Below are 16,429 nucleotides of genomic sequence, written 5' to 3'. Positions count from 1 at the left end.
ATGCTCTTTCCATGACACAGACTGACCAGGTGAATCCAGGTCAAAGCTATGATCCCTTATTGATGTCCCCTGTTGAATACACTTCAATCAGTGTAGATGAAGGGGAGGAGACAGGTTAATGAAGGATTTTTAAGTCTTGAGGCAATTGAGACGTGGATTGTGTATGTGTGCCATTCTGAGGGTGGATGGGCAAGACAACGTTTTTAAGTGCCTTTGAACGGGGTATGTGGCAGGCACACTGGTTAGTGTGTGTCAAGAACTGCAATGCTGTTAGGTTTTTCATGCTCAACAGTTTCCTGTGTGTATCAAGAATGATCCACCACCCATCCAGACAATTTGACATAACTGTGTGAAGCATTGGAGTCAACATGGGCCCGCAACCCTGTGAGCGCTTTCGACTGCTTGTGGAGTCCGTGCCCCGACGAATTGAGGCTGTTCTGATGGCAAAAGGGGGTATTCAATATTAAGAAGCAGTTCCTAATGTTTTGTACACTCAGTGTATAGCCACCAGTTTAAAAGAGAGGGTTATTGGCATACTTCTGTAATGGGATCGTTGTTTAATTGAATGTGGCAACAGGCACCTGCTTCCAGTTGGGAAGACTTAACTTAGACTCTAAAATGTAGGATATCATTCTGTCAGTTATGAAATATGAGTTAGAGAGAGATCGGTGTGAGTGCTACTGGGCCCTCTGCAATTTTATATCCTTACAGGGTTTTTGAGTCAAAGGCTAGACATTTCCACATATCTTAATTCATCACATATTTTTTTTAAACACTTTTTAAATATATAAAAAGACAGCCTTATCAGTTTGTCGGCATCGTTTCTGAAAATAAGCCTTGAATTTATTAAGAGGTTACCGTGGTATAAATGAATGCATATGGCTTGTATTGTATGTCCCCCGAGTAGCTCAGAGTAAGAAAATAAATACAGCTAAATCAATTTCATTTTTAGCAACCGTCAACAGCTGTCAGGGCACGATTTCCGTCCGTTATTTATTTTTAGGGGAAATGACTAACATAAAAAAAATTCAAACGCTAAATAAAGCTAACCAGGAAAGATTCCAGAAAGTGTCACTGTTGAAGAGGACTAAATGACAACGAAGTAGGCATTCGTAACATGACAAATGTTTTAAGATTCTGTCAGCTTACATTATGAAGTAGTACTTTTTTAAGGCAGCTTTCTCTCAGTCTGCTTGGCCATACTCAATACTAATTGGAGGAGAGCTGCTTCAGACTAACACATTATTGGGTGTCTATAAAATCAAGACTTTACTTCATCTTTCGTTAACAGTAAAAAAGAGCACATTCCTCCTGCAAACATTCATGTAAAAGATCAGAGATAACAGAATCCGTGGCAGAACTACATTTTGCCCAAATAATCACTTTGACCAGACACAACGTAAAGGATGAGATGTGACAACATTTGGGAGTGAAACATGTGAGACGGCAATATGAACAAATGAGAGGTCCTGCAATAACACAACACGTGATTGCAGCCCTTCGACCCTCATCCCAACTGCTGTCGGCTTTCCACTGGAACGTAATGTAGACACATCTGCCCAAACTATCAGCTTAGCTCTCTAAAACACGGAAAACACTTGCTCACTACGCGACCAAACATATTTTCAAACTATTCCAAGCACCTATGGCTACCCATTGAATAAATGCTGAGTCAAATATCTCTGTACTTCTGCGTGGGGGGGTTTGTCAAAGTCAGGGCTGGACCCCACTACAGTAAATAATATTTAATAAATGGGATCACAACCAGCAAACACACAGTTTAACTCTGGTGCTGGTTAGGCTCAAATCTGAGTGGGGCTGGAGTGATAATGAAGGGAAATAATAAGGGGGCGTAACGTTACTTAGCCACGTTCTCCATGCTGATGGAGCACTTCCAGATGGCCCCTGTGGTGGCGGCCAGGAGCTGCTTGTTGTCTGCCTGGCTCAGCAGAGTCACCAGGGACTGCAGGCCCTCGTACTGACGTACCAGGTCACGGGTACGCTTGTCTTCTGCACTCTAACAGAGACAGGGAAAGACAGGCAAAATATACAGCTTTTTGGGGCTATTAGTACACATCTCAAAACGATGATGGACCTATTTTTGGAAGTTCTTTGCCCTAATGCTTATGCATTGTTCACATTCCCAGCATCAATGTACATTTTTGCTTGTTAATGGGTTCCTTTTCAATGAGAATAGGTATGGACCTAAGACAGGAATTTAACTGGGGGGGGGGCATAGGACCTGAGGCATAGGTTTTTCACAAAGTCCTCGATCATGCCCTCAGTCTGGATGGCAATTCTGTATTTACGTAAATTAAAGTGTAGGGAATCAGAGACAGTGTTTTGGGTTCCAATGATGAATCACACAGTGGTTCTCTTCAGGGTGGCACTCCATGCCTTAATCTGCTGAACATGCTTCCCACACCATGGGTGCACCCGAAATGGCACCCTATTCCCTATGTAGTGCACTTCTGTTGACCAGAGCCTCACAGTGAGCCCCTCACCTCTGAGGCACACCACTCCTGCAGGGTTCCCATCACAGGGATTAGTGTGTTCTCATGGGGAGACTTGAGCAGGCAGGCCAGATGAGGGATTCCCCCAGCCTTTGCGGATGGCCTCCTTGTTCCTGGTGCTCTTTCTGCAGCTCCAGAGGACCAGTGCCCTGCAGCGAGCCACCTCCACGCCTTTCTCCTGCTCCTTTATCAGGGCCACCGAGTCAGGCACGCAGTCTAGTAACTCCACCTGGGAACACGTACACAGAGTCAGACACACACACACACACGCACACGCACGCACGTGGAACGGATGTGAAATGGCTAGCTTAGTTAGCGGTGCGCGCTAAATAGCATTTCAATCAGTGACGACGTCACTTGCTCTGAGACCTTGAAGTAGTAGTTCCCCATGCTCTGCAAGGACCACGGCTTTTGTGGAGCGATGGGTAACGATGCTTCGTGGGTGACTGTTGTTGATGTGTGCAGAGGGTCCCTGGTTCGCGCCCGGGTAAGGGCGAGGGGACGGTTTAAAGTCATACTGTTACACACATATACACACACACACACAGAACATGTAGACACACAGAGCACAACACACACACTCGATGATCCAGTGTGTATCAAATACAATTTATATCAGACATTGCGAAAGTAATGTCAGATTTGTTCAGTGGATATGAAATCCACAGGAGATGCTGTAATGATAGCTGTGGTTTCCATTGACGCAATGTATTAAACGAGAATAACAAAATAGTTGGCCATGGTCAGGTGCATAATTAAATCCTATTACCGTGGGGTCTGAAAGAATAAAAAAAGAGACTCAGCATGTGGAAAAACAGCAGGTCTACGTGTTGATGTTACGATATTGAAATGCCAGAGTGCCCCTTTATGACCGTCAGCCTGTGTGTCAGGGCTGTGCTAATCCATAGTTCCTGCACGGCCACTGACACAGAGCAGGCAGAGCTATTACACATGTTATGCAGTTTAAAGGTGGTCTCAGTCTGTAGTTTAGCGTGAAGTTAATCTCTCCTCTGCAAATGACTGCAATGAGCACATCCGATTTGGTAATTGACATAAATATACAAGGCCCACAGGCTTTAATCACAGGTCGCTCTGTCAATAAACATCAACTCAGGTCCGAGGATGTCAAAGGACATTCTATCTGTTTCCCCCTGATTGACTTTGATGTTTGTCACATGAGACCAAGGAAAGGGGGAATGGAGGGTGGGGACCATCAGGGAACTTAGTGTATGGAAACTCGAGGGAGCTAGAAGAGCCAGTACTGGGAGGAGTTTGGTTGGGCTGTGCTGTGTGTTGGTGTGTAGTGGAGGAGTAATTCTGTGATGTGTGTTGGTGTGTAGTGGAGGAGTAATTCTGTGCTGTGTGTTGGTGTGTAGTGGAGGAGTAATTCTGTGCTGTGTGTTGGTGTGTAGTGGAGGAGTAATTCTGTGATGTGTGTTGGTGTGTAGTGGAGGAGTAATTCTGTGATGTGTGTCGGTGTGTAGTGGAGGAGTAATTCTGTGATGTGCGCTGTTCTGTAGTGAGGGAGTTATTCTGTGTAGTGCTGTGCCATGTTGGCCTATGTTGTGCAAGTTTGCGCTTTGCTGTGCTACAGTACAGTATGTGATTCCAAATTGGCTCTGTCGTGGGTTAGTTAAAGCGTGCTGCTGGCAACAGCAGCAGGGCTGTGAGTTCAATTCCCGCATGGGTCACACATACATATATATTTATGTGTCACTGTCAATGCCGACAGTTGTGCAAGTGTCTTTGGATGAAAGTGTCTAAATGGCATTATTATTATGTTCCCTTGTGCAAGGCTATGCTTTGCAGTACAGTATGTATTTTACAACCATACTCACCAGTCTCTTGATTCCTCCGTGCTGTCTGACTGTCTTCTTGGCCCGTCGGAACGTGACCATGTTGGCAATGGCGTCTGCGGGCCAGATATTTCAGGTCATTGTCTGGGGAGTCAGCAATAGCCCGGCGGATCTGACTGCTACGACTGATCTCCTTCAGAATCTTCAGAGAACCTAAATCTAAATCAAACACACAGATGATGAGTCAACAAAGCATACAGTATCTCTTTCAATCAAGCAAACATTTTTTGGGGCCTATATTAAGAAGAACTGTGAAGCCAATGGAAACAACATGAGGTACATCTGTCAACAGGAGCACAAATAAAGAGAATTGTGTAAACCCCCAAAACGTGCCACATTTTCTGAGGAGTTTTAATATAAAGGCATGCTGTATAAAAAAGCACCCAGGCATCTCATTAGGTCTATTGGAGTCGAATTGATATCCTGTGTCCTTAAAGGCACCGGGCCTGCCTGCTCAGGCCTGCAGTCAGTATACTCTTTGTATCTGAAACACTAGGCTGGCACACACAGCACAGCTCTGTTCCCCCCGCCGAGCAACCAGGTCCGCTTTTGGCAGGGAGCAGGGACTGGGAGGGCTACTCACTTTGCATTTGATTTCTTCTGTATCCAGCAAGTTAATGAGGACTTCAAGGCCACCTACATCCCGGATGGCCAGTTGGCACGTCTGCTGGGCTAAATGAAAGTCCCTCATGGAGCACAGAGCAAATCACAGTGGCCGTCTGGTTGCCTCCCTGAAATAATAATGAAAGCAAGGCACCAATGAATGAATGAAACCGCAGACAGAGAAAATAAGAATTAAAGAGACATTTAGAAAAGGGAAAACACAGTGTCTCCCCTCCTGCCATACTTTTCTCCCCCCTGTCTTTTCTTCCTGACTCTCACTGGCTTCAACCATGCCTGGTGTGGCTATGTTGTTTGCCACAGTTTGGTAAGTGTTTAGCTTTGTGACACTGAACACTGGTAGAGATAAACTATCCGATACAGAATGGCACTCTGACCACTAAGCTGCCTGCAGTCAGACAACCATAGACAATGACCTAAGTTAGAGATTAAAGAGAAAAATGAGCATCGAAATGATGAACATAATAATGAGTAGGCACTTCAAAAGACTCTGTTTTGACAGTTGCTATACACACACACAATAACTCAAGGCTTGTTTCTAACCAATTAGCTACTTAGTAACTACTACTAAGCAAACAAGTGGTTTGGGGGTAGAAAATATATGGGCAGATGTCGGTTTATTGCTTCTTAGGTGCAACATACAAAACAATGTAAAAATGTAAAACAGGTGACTTGGGGTCATTCTCCTGCCATTCTCGGTTACTTTTTAGTCTGCATTGTGTTTTTTCGTTGCATGGTATTGTGTTTTCATAGTCAGGTTTCAAGTTTGAAATGTCACGTGCACAAGTACAGTGATGACTAGGATAGGATAAGTAATCCTTCTCACCCCCCCTAAAAGATTTAGATGCTTGTAGACTATTGTAAAGTGGCTGTTCCACTGGATGTCATAAGGTGATTGCACCAATTTGTAAGTCGCTCTGGATAAGAGCGTCTGCTAAATGACTTAAATGTAAAATGTAAATGTAATGTTTTTTTTTTTCTTGCAAGCCCTAAACCCAACAACGCAGTAATCAATCAATAAACAAATGAGAAATAAAAAGAAGAAATAAGAAGAATACAAAAAAAAGAAGATACTGTATATACATGATCCATTCCAATATTTGCAATATTTGTAAGGGGCCAAGATGACTAGGCAACAGGGTGTATGATGAATAGAGCATCAGCAGTGTAAATTATGATTGAATGTGAGTGTGTGTGTGTGTAGAGTGACTAGCGTCAGTATACGTGTGTGTGCATATTATGCGTGTGTGTTGGAGTGCCAGTATGCGTCAGTTTGTAGAGTGCTTAGAGTGTACATAAAAATGAAGAGTCAACTCAGTCTGTGTATCCATTTTGTTAGCTATTTAGCAGTCTTATAGCTTGGGGATAGAAGCTGTTAAGGAGCCTGTTGGTTGGAATTGATGCACAGGTACTGCTCCAAATCGAATCAAATCAAATTAATTTATATAGCCCTTCGTACATCAGCTGATATCTCAAAGTACTGTACAGAAACCCAGCCTAAAACCCCAAACAGCAAGCAATGCAGGTGTAGAAGCACGGTGGCTAGGAAAAACTCCCTAGAAAGGCCAAAACCTAGGAAGAAACCTAGAGAGGAACCAGGCTATGTGGGGTGGCCAGTCCTCTTCTGGCTGTGCAGGGTGGAGATTATAACAGAACATGGCCAAGATGTTATAATATATATATAATAATAATAATATATGCCATTTAGCAGACGCTTTTATCCAAAGCGACTTACAGTCATGTGTGCATACATTCTACGTATGGGTGGTCCCGGGGATCGAACCCACTACCCTGGCGTTACAAGCGCCATGCTCTACCAACTGAGCTACAGAAGGACCACCACCATGTTCAAATGTTCATAAATGACCAGCATGGTCGAATAATAATAAGGCAGAACAGTTGAAACTGGAGCAGCAGCACGGTCAGGTGGACTGGGGACAGCAAGGAGTCATCATGTCAGGTATTCCTGGGGCATGGTCCTAGGGCTCAGGTCCTCCGAGAGAGAGAAAGAAAGAAAGAAGGAGAGAATTAGAGAACGCACACTTAGATTCACACAGGACACCGAATAGGACAGGAGAAGTACTCCAGATATAACAAACTGACCCTAGCCCACCGACACATAAACTACTGCAGCATAAATACTGGAGGCTGAGACAGGAGGGGTCAGGAGACACTGTGGCCCCATCCGAGGACACCCCCGGACAGGGCCAAACAGGAAGGATATAACCCCACCCACTTTGCCAAAGCACAGCTCCCACACCACTAGAGGGATATCTTCAACCACCAACTTACCATCCTGAGACAAGGCTGAGTATAGCCCACAAAGATCTCCGCCATGGCACAACCCAAGGGGGGGCGACAACCCAGACAGGATGACCACATCAGTGAATCAACCCACTCAGGTGACGCACCCCTTCCAGGGACGGCATTAGAGAGCCCCAGTAAGCCAGTGACTCAGCCCCTGTAATAGGGTTAGAGGCAGAGAATCCCAGTGGAAAGAGGGGAACCAGCCAGGCAGAGACAGCAAGGGCGGTTCGTTGCTCCAGAGCCTTTCCGTTCACCTTCCCACTCCTGGGCCAAACTACACTCAATCATATGACCCACTGAAGAGATGAGTCTTCAGTAAAGACTTAAAGGTTGAGACCGAGTTTGCGTCTCTGACATGGGTAGGCAGACCGTTCCATAAAAATGGAGCTCTATAGGAGAAGGCCCTGCCTCCAGCTGTCTGCTTAGAAATTCTAGGGACAATTAGGAGGCCTGCGTCTTGTGACCGTAGCGTACGTGTAGGTATGTACGGCAGGACCAAATCAGAGAGATGGGTAGGAGCAAGCCCATGTAATGCTTTGTAGGTTAGCAGTAAAACCTTGAAATCAGCCCTTGCTTTGACAGGAAGCCAGTGTAGAGAGGCTAGCACTGGAGTAATATGATCAAATTTTTTGGTTCTAGTCAGGATTCTAGCAGCCGTATTTAGCACTAACTGAAGTTTATTTAGTGCTTTATCCGGGTAGCCGGAAAGTAGAGCATTGCAGTAGTCTAACCTAGAAGTGACAAAGCATGGATTAATTTTTCTGCATCATTTTTGGACAGAAAGTTTCTGATTTTTGCAATGTTACATAGATGGAAAAAAGCTGTCCTTGAAATGGTCTTGATATGTTCTTCAAAGGAGAGATCAGGGTCCAGAGTAACGCCGAGGTCCTTCACAGTTTTATTTGAGACGACTGTACAACCATTAAGATTAATTGTCAGATTCAACAGAAGATCTCTTTGTTTTTTGGGACCTAGAACAAGCATCTATGTTTTGTCTGAGTTTAAAAGTAGAAAGTTTGCAGCCATCCACTTCCTTATGTCTGAAACACATGCTTCTAGCAAGGGCAATTTTGGGGCTTGTGGTGAATGTGGTGATCGATGGTATCAAAAGCAGCACTAAGGTCTAGGAGCACGAGGACAGATGCAGAGCCTCGGTCCGATGCCATTAAAATTTAATTTACCACCTTCACAAGTGCCGTCTCAGTGCTATGATGGGGTCTAAAACCAGACTGAAGCATTTCGTATACATTGTTTGTCTTCAGGAAGGCAGTGAGTTGCTGCGCAATAGCCTTTTCTAAAAATTTTGAGAGGAATGGAAGATTCGATATAGGCCGATAGTTTTTTATATTTTCTGGGTCAAGGTTTGGTTTTTTCAAGAGAGGCTTTATTACTGCCACTTTTAGTGAGTTTGGTACACATCCGGTGGATAGAGAGCCATTTATTATGTTCAACATAGGAGGGCCACGCACAGGAAGCAGCTCTTTCAGTAGTTTAGTTGGAATAGCGTCCAGTATGCAGCTTGAAGGTTTAGAGGCCATGATTATTTTCATCATTGTGTCAAGAGATATAGTACTAAAACACTTGAGCGTCTCTCTTGATCCTAGGTCCTGGCAGAGTTGTGCAGACTCAGGACAACTGAGCTTTGAAGGAATACACAGATTTAAAGAGGAGTCCGTAATTTGCTTTCTAATAATCATAACCTTTTCCTCAAAGAAGTTCATGAATTTATCACTGCTAAAGTGAAAGTCATCCTCTCTTAGGGAATGCTGCTTTTTAGTTAGCTTTGCGACAGTATCAAAAAGGAATTTCGGATTGTTCTTATTTTCCTCAATTAAGTTAGAAAAATAGGATGATCGAGCAGCAGTAAGGGCTCTTCGGTACTGCACGGTACTGTCTTTCCAAGCTAGTCGGAACACTTCCAGTTTGGCGTGGCGCCATTTCCGTTCCAATTTTCTGGAAGCTTGCTTCAGAGCTCGGGTATTTTCTGTGTACCAGGGAGCTAGGTTCTTATGAGAAATGTTTTTAGTTTTTAGGGGTGCAACTGCATCTAGGGTATTGCGCAAGGTTAAATTGAGTTCCTCAGTTAGGTGGTTAACTGATTTTTGTCCTCTGGCGTCCTTGGGTAGACAGAGGGAATCTGGAAGGACATCAAGGAATCTCTGTGTTGTCTGTGAATTTATAGCACAACTTTTGATGTTCCTTGGTTGGGGTCTGAGCAGATTATTTGTTGCAATTGCAAACATAATAAAATGGTGGTCCGATAGTCCAGGATTATGAGGAAAAACATTAAGATCCACAACATTTATTCCATGGGACAAAACTAGGTCCAGCGTATGACTGTGACAGTGAGTGGGTCCAGAGACATGTTGGACAAAACCCACTGAGTCGATGATGGCTCTGAAAGCCTTTTGGAGTGGATCTGTGGACTTTTCCATGTGAATATTAAAGTCACCAAAGATTAGAATATTATCTGCTATGACTACAAAGTCCGATAGGAATTCAGGGAACTCAGTGAGGAACGCTGTATATGTCCCAGGAGGCCTGTAAACCGTTTGCTATAAAAAGTGATTGAGTAGGCTGCATAGATTTCATGACTAGAAGCTCAAAAGACAAAAACGTCATTTTTTTTTTGTAAATTGAAATTTGTTATCGTAAATGTTAGCAACTCCTCCGCCTTTGCGCCTTTGCGGGATGCATGCGGGATGCACAGGGGATATGGTCACTAGTGTAGCCAGGAGGTGAGGCCTCAATTAACACAGTAAATTCATCAGGCTTAAGCCATGTTTCAGTCAGGCCAATCACATCAAGATTATGATCAGTGATTAGTTCATTGACTATAATTGCCTTTGAAGCTTCCTATGTGGGCAGAGAGAACAGCCCATGGCTTGGGCGGCTGGAGTCTTTGACGATTTTCCAGGCCTTCCTTACACACCACCTCGTATAGAGGTCCTGGATGGCAGGGAACGGGGCTGTCCCCACCACTCTCTGTAGCGCCATGCGATCGAGGGCAGTGCAGTTGCCATACCACGCAGTGATGCAGCCAGTCAAGATGCTCTCAATGGTGCAGCTGTAGAACTTTCTGAGGGCCCCCCCATGCCAAACTTTTTCAACCTCCTGAGGGGTAAGAGGCGCTGTCGTGCTTTCTTCATGACGGTGTGCACGTGTGTGGACCATTTTAAGTTCTTAGTGATTTGGAAACCGAGGAACTTGAAGTTGCAGTGTATCTTTTGTGAAATGTGAAATGGTTTAGATCAGGATGGGACAAAAGCATCTGACGGCAGATAGAAACAGAAATTCCACACAGTAGGTAGAAAATACAGCAGTAAGCTGATGCAATACATGACTTTGAAATGTGACACGACATCTTGAAGTCAAAATCTCCTGGCAATTGAACAATTTGAATCTTATTGTTTCATTTTTTTCAATTTTTTTCCCAAATGTTTTCTTTCTGTTCTCGTTTTAAATTAACCACAGATAAACCTAGAAAAAAAGCAAGTTGCTTTTATTAGTTGCACACTTTATTAGTTGCACATCTCAGCCTCAGGACCATCTCAAACAGATGACTCTACCGACACAGAGGAGACTCGAACGTCTTACGTAATGAACGTATCAATGTGAGAGAGAAGAGTTCTTTAAAGGGAATATCTAGAACATGTTTTAACTATACATGACATAGTATGTTCTATGCAGTTCATGTTTTGGGGGTACAGTCATAGCAGAATGTACTGTATCAGGGTTGACTGTGATATGAAGCAGTTGTTTGATCAAATCGTTCATCCCCAAAAAGAGGTAGCCTGACACACTGTTGGGAGTGGGATAACGGGCACATGTGTTCCCCATATTATGATGTTGGCCTAAATGTGAACCATTGGTCTCGTAACAGCAGTGGATCTCCTGCTTCTTTTTTCTTTCCTCCACCACTTCTCACTCTTCAAAGGATTCAGTGGGGCTAGGATCATACCTTTTAAAAACAAAACGCTACGTTTAGAACTGATACCACAGAGAAAACATCATATGCTTCCATTTTTGTTAGCTTACGTCTGGAACTATTGTAGACATTCTTTAAAACATTGACAACATCTGACAATCTTTTATGATGGACTGTCCTCCAGCTAGCATGATAGGGGCAGATGCGCAGCCAGAGGGGGCAGCCTACAACTCAACCACTATATGTCTGACTACGTCCCAAATTGCACCCTATTCCTTAAATAGAACACTACCTTTGACCAGAGCCCTATGTCGGGAATAGGGAATGTGGGGAATAACGGAATAGGATGCAATTTGGGAAGCAACCTTTGTCTGCATCTAAACACTACAGATTATGAAAGACACATGGAAAAAACTGTAAACACAACTAATGACTGGGGTTTACATAACATGATGAGACAACATTTGTATACAGTATTTATGTGACTTTTGTGATTCGCCACAGACAACAATACTGCATAGGTTTACTGCAGAGGTCAGGCTAATATGTGTTTTGTTTAGAGTAGTTTAAACCCAGGTGAACTGTAACGGTCGTCGTGGGTGGAAGAAGAGGAGGACCAATGCACAGCTTGGTAAGTGTCCATATTGTTTTAATAAGAACACTGAACACTGAACAAAAACCGACAAAACGAACAGTCCTGACCGGTGACGCAAAACACAGAGTTGAAAAGAATCACCCACACCACACAGGTGGGAAAAGGCTACCTAAGTATGATTCTCAATCAGAGAGAACGAACGACACCTGCCTCTGATTGAGAACCATACCAGGCCAAACACAAAACCACATCATAGAAAAAAGAACATAGACTACCCACCCCAACTCACGCCCTGTCCATACTAAAACAAAGACATAACAAAAGAACTAAGGTCAGAACGTGACATGAGCACCTTTTTCTTATGACCCGTTCTGCTCCGTAAACCCACTGCTGAAAACACTGAGGGACCCACTGCTGAAAACAATGAGGGACCAACTGCTGAAAACATTTTGCTACCAGCGGGATTTGGCAATAACAATAGCAATTTCTAAATGTCTTCACAAATTACATCCAGAGGAAAAATATCTTTAAATATCGCACATTACAAAGCAGGGAAAGAATGCAGGAGATTCATAAACTCTCATGACCTGATAAATGTAGTCACTTACCAATATATAAAACAAGCATTTATTATGGTCCTTTAATCCAGACACATACATTACAAACAGAGCAAGTGCAACAGGCACTATGCACAAATATAAATATACAATACCAGTCAAAAGTTTGGACACACTTACTCATTCAAGGGTTTTTCTTTATTTTTTACAATTTTCTACATTGTAGAATAATAGTGAAGACATCAAAATATGAAATAACACATATGGAATAATTTAGTAACCAAAAAGTGTTAAAAAAAAGTATTCTTCAAAGTAGCCACCCTTTGCCTTGATGACAGCTGTGCAGAGTCTTGGTATTCTCTCAACCAGCTTCATGAGATAGTCACCTGGAATGCATTTAAATTAAAAGGTATGCCTTGTTAGAAGTTCATTTGTGGAATTTATTTCCTTCTTATTAATGTGTTTGAGGCAATCAGTTGTGTTGTGACAAGGTAGGGGTGGTATACAGATGATAGCCCTATTTGGTAAAAGACCAAGTCCATATTATGGCAAGAACAGCTCAAATAAGCAAAGAAAAAGGACAGTCCGCCATTACTTTAAGACATAAAGGTCAGTCAATGCGGATTATTTCAAGAACTTTTAAAGTTTCTTCAAGTGCAGTCGCAACAACCATCAAGTGGTATGATAAAACTGGCTCTCATGAAGACCGCCACAGGAAAGCAAGACCCAGAGTTACCTCTGCTGAAGAGGATAAGTTCATTAGAGTTACCAGCCTCAGAAATTGCAGCCCAAATAAATGCTTCACAGAGTTCAAGAAACATCAACTGTTCAGAGGAGACTTTGTGAATCAGGCCTTCATGGTCAAATTTCTGCAAAGAAACCACTCCTAAAGGACAACAATAAGAAGAAGAGACTTGCTTGGGCCAAGAAACACGAGCAATTAGACTGGTGGAAATCTGAACTTTGGTCTGATGAGTACAAATTTGAGATTTTTGGTTCCAACCGCCTTGTCTTTGTGAGACGCAGAGTAGGTGAACGGGTGATCTCCACATGTGTGGTTCCCACTGTGAAGCATGGAGGAGGAGATGTGATGGTGTGGGGGTGCTTTGCTGGTGACACTGTCTGTGATTTATTTAGATGTCAAGGCACACTTACTCAGCATGGCTACCACAGCCTTCAGAAGCGATCCACCATCCCATCTGGTTTGCTCTTATCATTTGTTTTTCAACAGGACAATGACCCAAAACACACCTCCAGGCTGTGTAAGGGCTTTTTGACCAAGAAGGAGAGTGATGGAGTGCTACATCAGATGAACTGGCGTCCACAATCACCCAACCTCAACCCAATTGAGATAATATATGCCATTTAGCAGACGCTTTTATCCAAAGCGACTTACAGTCATGTGTGCATACATTCTACGTATGATGGTTAGGGATGAGTTGGACCGCAGAGTGAAAGAAAAGCAGCCAAAGTCCTCAGAATATGTGGGAACTCCTTCAAGACTGTTGGAAAAGTATTCCAGGTAAAGCTGTTTGAGAGAATGCCAAGAGTGTGCAAAACTGTGGCTACTTTGAAGAATCTGAAATCTAAAATATATATTTTGATTGGTTTAACACTTTTTTGGTAACTACATGATTCCATATGCGTTGTTTCATAGTTTTGATGTCTTCACTATTATTCTACAATGTGGAAACTAGTAAAAAATAAAGAAAAACCCTTGAATGAATAGGTTTGTCCAGGCTTTTGACTGGTATTGTACATATTGTATGTTTTATTGTCACATACACTGGATAGATGCTGTGAAATGTGTTGTTTTACAGGGTGACCCGAAGTAGTATCTCACCTTTGGAGTAAATTAGGGTTCCTCAAGAGCACACTAAGCACTAAGAAGTGCCCTGGGAAGCAGACATCACACAGAGGGAATTTACGTGTTAAGATCGCTATGGAATTCACACCAGACACGCAGGGCGGATGATCATCATTAATCAGCGACTCAATAGTAATTTCTCAGGTAAATGAGGAAGACCATTGTATAAAAAAAATTATCTACCTATCCAATAAGATTATGGAATCAACAACTGATTTACGCAATAAAACACAATAAGAGATCAAATTTAATGTAATGGTTCAGACCTCCTCACCACCAAAAAACTGAAATCTGGCAGAAACCTTCACTGCTTGATAACTGCTTGATACAACTCTTCCAAACAGCAAGGTAATAACATGGGCATGGGTGTGTGCGTGTGCGCGTGCACGTTTGTTCGCGTGCGTGTGCATGTGTGTGTGTGTGTGTGTGCCCCAACAGAGCTGGATCTATGACAGATGGAATGAAGCCACAATCTGTGTTTCTAGTGTCTGTGTTCCTCGACCTCGATCGGTGTAAGATAGAAGCAACCAGCTTGGCAGTGTCCGCTTCCTGGAGAGTGCATGTGATTTTTACTCTTCTGCCATTTCTGGAGCAGACTAGCTATGTAGGGTACAGATTAAGAAGAAAAAAGACAGAGCCTTCTGCCAAGTCCATTATGGGTAACGAATAGGGAAAGAATGATTGGTGGTTCTCTCTTACTTCATATTGGACATAGGATATTCTATAAAATAAAATGTTGAGCATATGACTGGCCTTGTAGCAGCTAGCGAAATAATACAGTTTGTGTCAGGCTTCCAAATGTTTTGTGGTATTTTGTGTCACTAAAAAGTTGTTTCACTTAAAAGGTATGGAAACATGTACAGCTGTTCTGTAAAACATTCTCTAGACATAAGTTACAGCATTCATAGTGGAAATTACTTAGTCTGGTGGAGGAGTAGGCCACTTAATTTCTCTGAGTTTCCAAAATAATTGTTCAAGCTTATATGTGTTGTATTTATATTTAGCCTTTTAGTCTAAGGCTTCCAATCAAAAGTTACATTTTTTTTCTGGTGCTTAAGAACCTTTTTCTGAGAAAGGTTTTTATAACATGTTAACAGAGCTGAATACTCAGTTCAAAGCTGTGAAACACCGAATTCATTAGAAATATCATTCACTTGTAGAAATTAAGTTAATGTGAGGGTAGTGACTGACCCTGGCTCTTTTGCAGGGCAGGAGAACATGAGGTAGTTAGGAAAAGTGTTCTCCTGAGAGAACGTGGGGCCTGTATTTCCGCTACTGACCAGCAGAGGGTGGACAACCTCAACCATGGTTACACAAAGTGTCATCGTGGATGGACGTGGGACCCCACTCAATACCCGGGTGATTCTATTATGACGCCTACTTACATCACCATCTTACATTTTACTTGGAAATTAATGTATTGTTTAAATTATAAAAAAGGATGTACACCTCATCTATCAAATCAAATCAAATTGTATTTGTCACATGAGCCGAATACAGCAGGAAATGCTTACAGTGAAATGCTTACTTACAAGCCCTTAACCAACAATGCAGTTAGGAAAACACCCCCCAAAAAAAAAAAAAAACATAGAGGTAAGAATATCAAATAATTAAAGAGCTGTAGTAAATAAGAATAGCTGGGCTATATACAGGGGGTACCGGTACAGAGTCAATGTGCGGGGGAACCGGTGTCGAGGTAATTGAGGTAATATGTACATGTAGGTAGAGTAAAAGTGACTATGCATAGATAATAAACAGAGTAGCAGCAGCGTAAAATAGGGGGCAATGCAATATTCTGGGTAGCCATTTGATTAGCTGTTCAGGAGTCTTGTGGCTTGAGGTTAAAAAGATGTTCAGAAGCCTCATGGCCCTAGACTTGGTGCTCCAGTACCGCTTGCCATGCGGTAGCAGAGAGAACAGTATATGACTAGGGTGGCTGGAGTCTTTGACCATTTTTAGGGCCTTCCTCTAACACCGCCTGGTATAGAGGTCCTGGATGGCAGGAAGCTTGGCCCGGTGATGTACTGGGCCGTTCGCATTACCCTCTTTAGTGCCTTGTGGTTGGAGGCTGAGCAGTTGCCATACCAGGCAGTGATGCAACCCGTCAGGATGCTCTCGATGGTGCAGCTGTAAAGCCTTTTGAGGATCTGAGGACCCATGACAAATATTTTCAGTCTACTGATGG

At 43.0% G+C, this 16,429-nt stretch overlaps 1 pseudogene; it reads right to left on the bottom strand.

Moving 5' to 3' along the window:
• The window catches only part of LOC118383030 (outer dynein arm-docking complex subunit 2-like), a 60,729-nt pseudogene that overhangs the window by 23,284 nt on the left and 21,016 nt on the right, over positions 1-16,429 (bottom strand).

Source organism: Oncorhynchus keta, chromosome 4 (genome assembly GCF_023373465.1).
Source record: "Oncorhynchus keta strain PuntledgeMale-10-30-2019 chromosome 4, Oket_V2, whole genome shotgun sequence".
Taxonomy (NCBI): Eukaryota; Metazoa; Chordata; class Actinopteri; order Salmoniformes; family Salmonidae; genus Oncorhynchus; species Oncorhynchus keta.
This window is presented reverse-complemented; position numbering and strand designations above follow the sequence as displayed.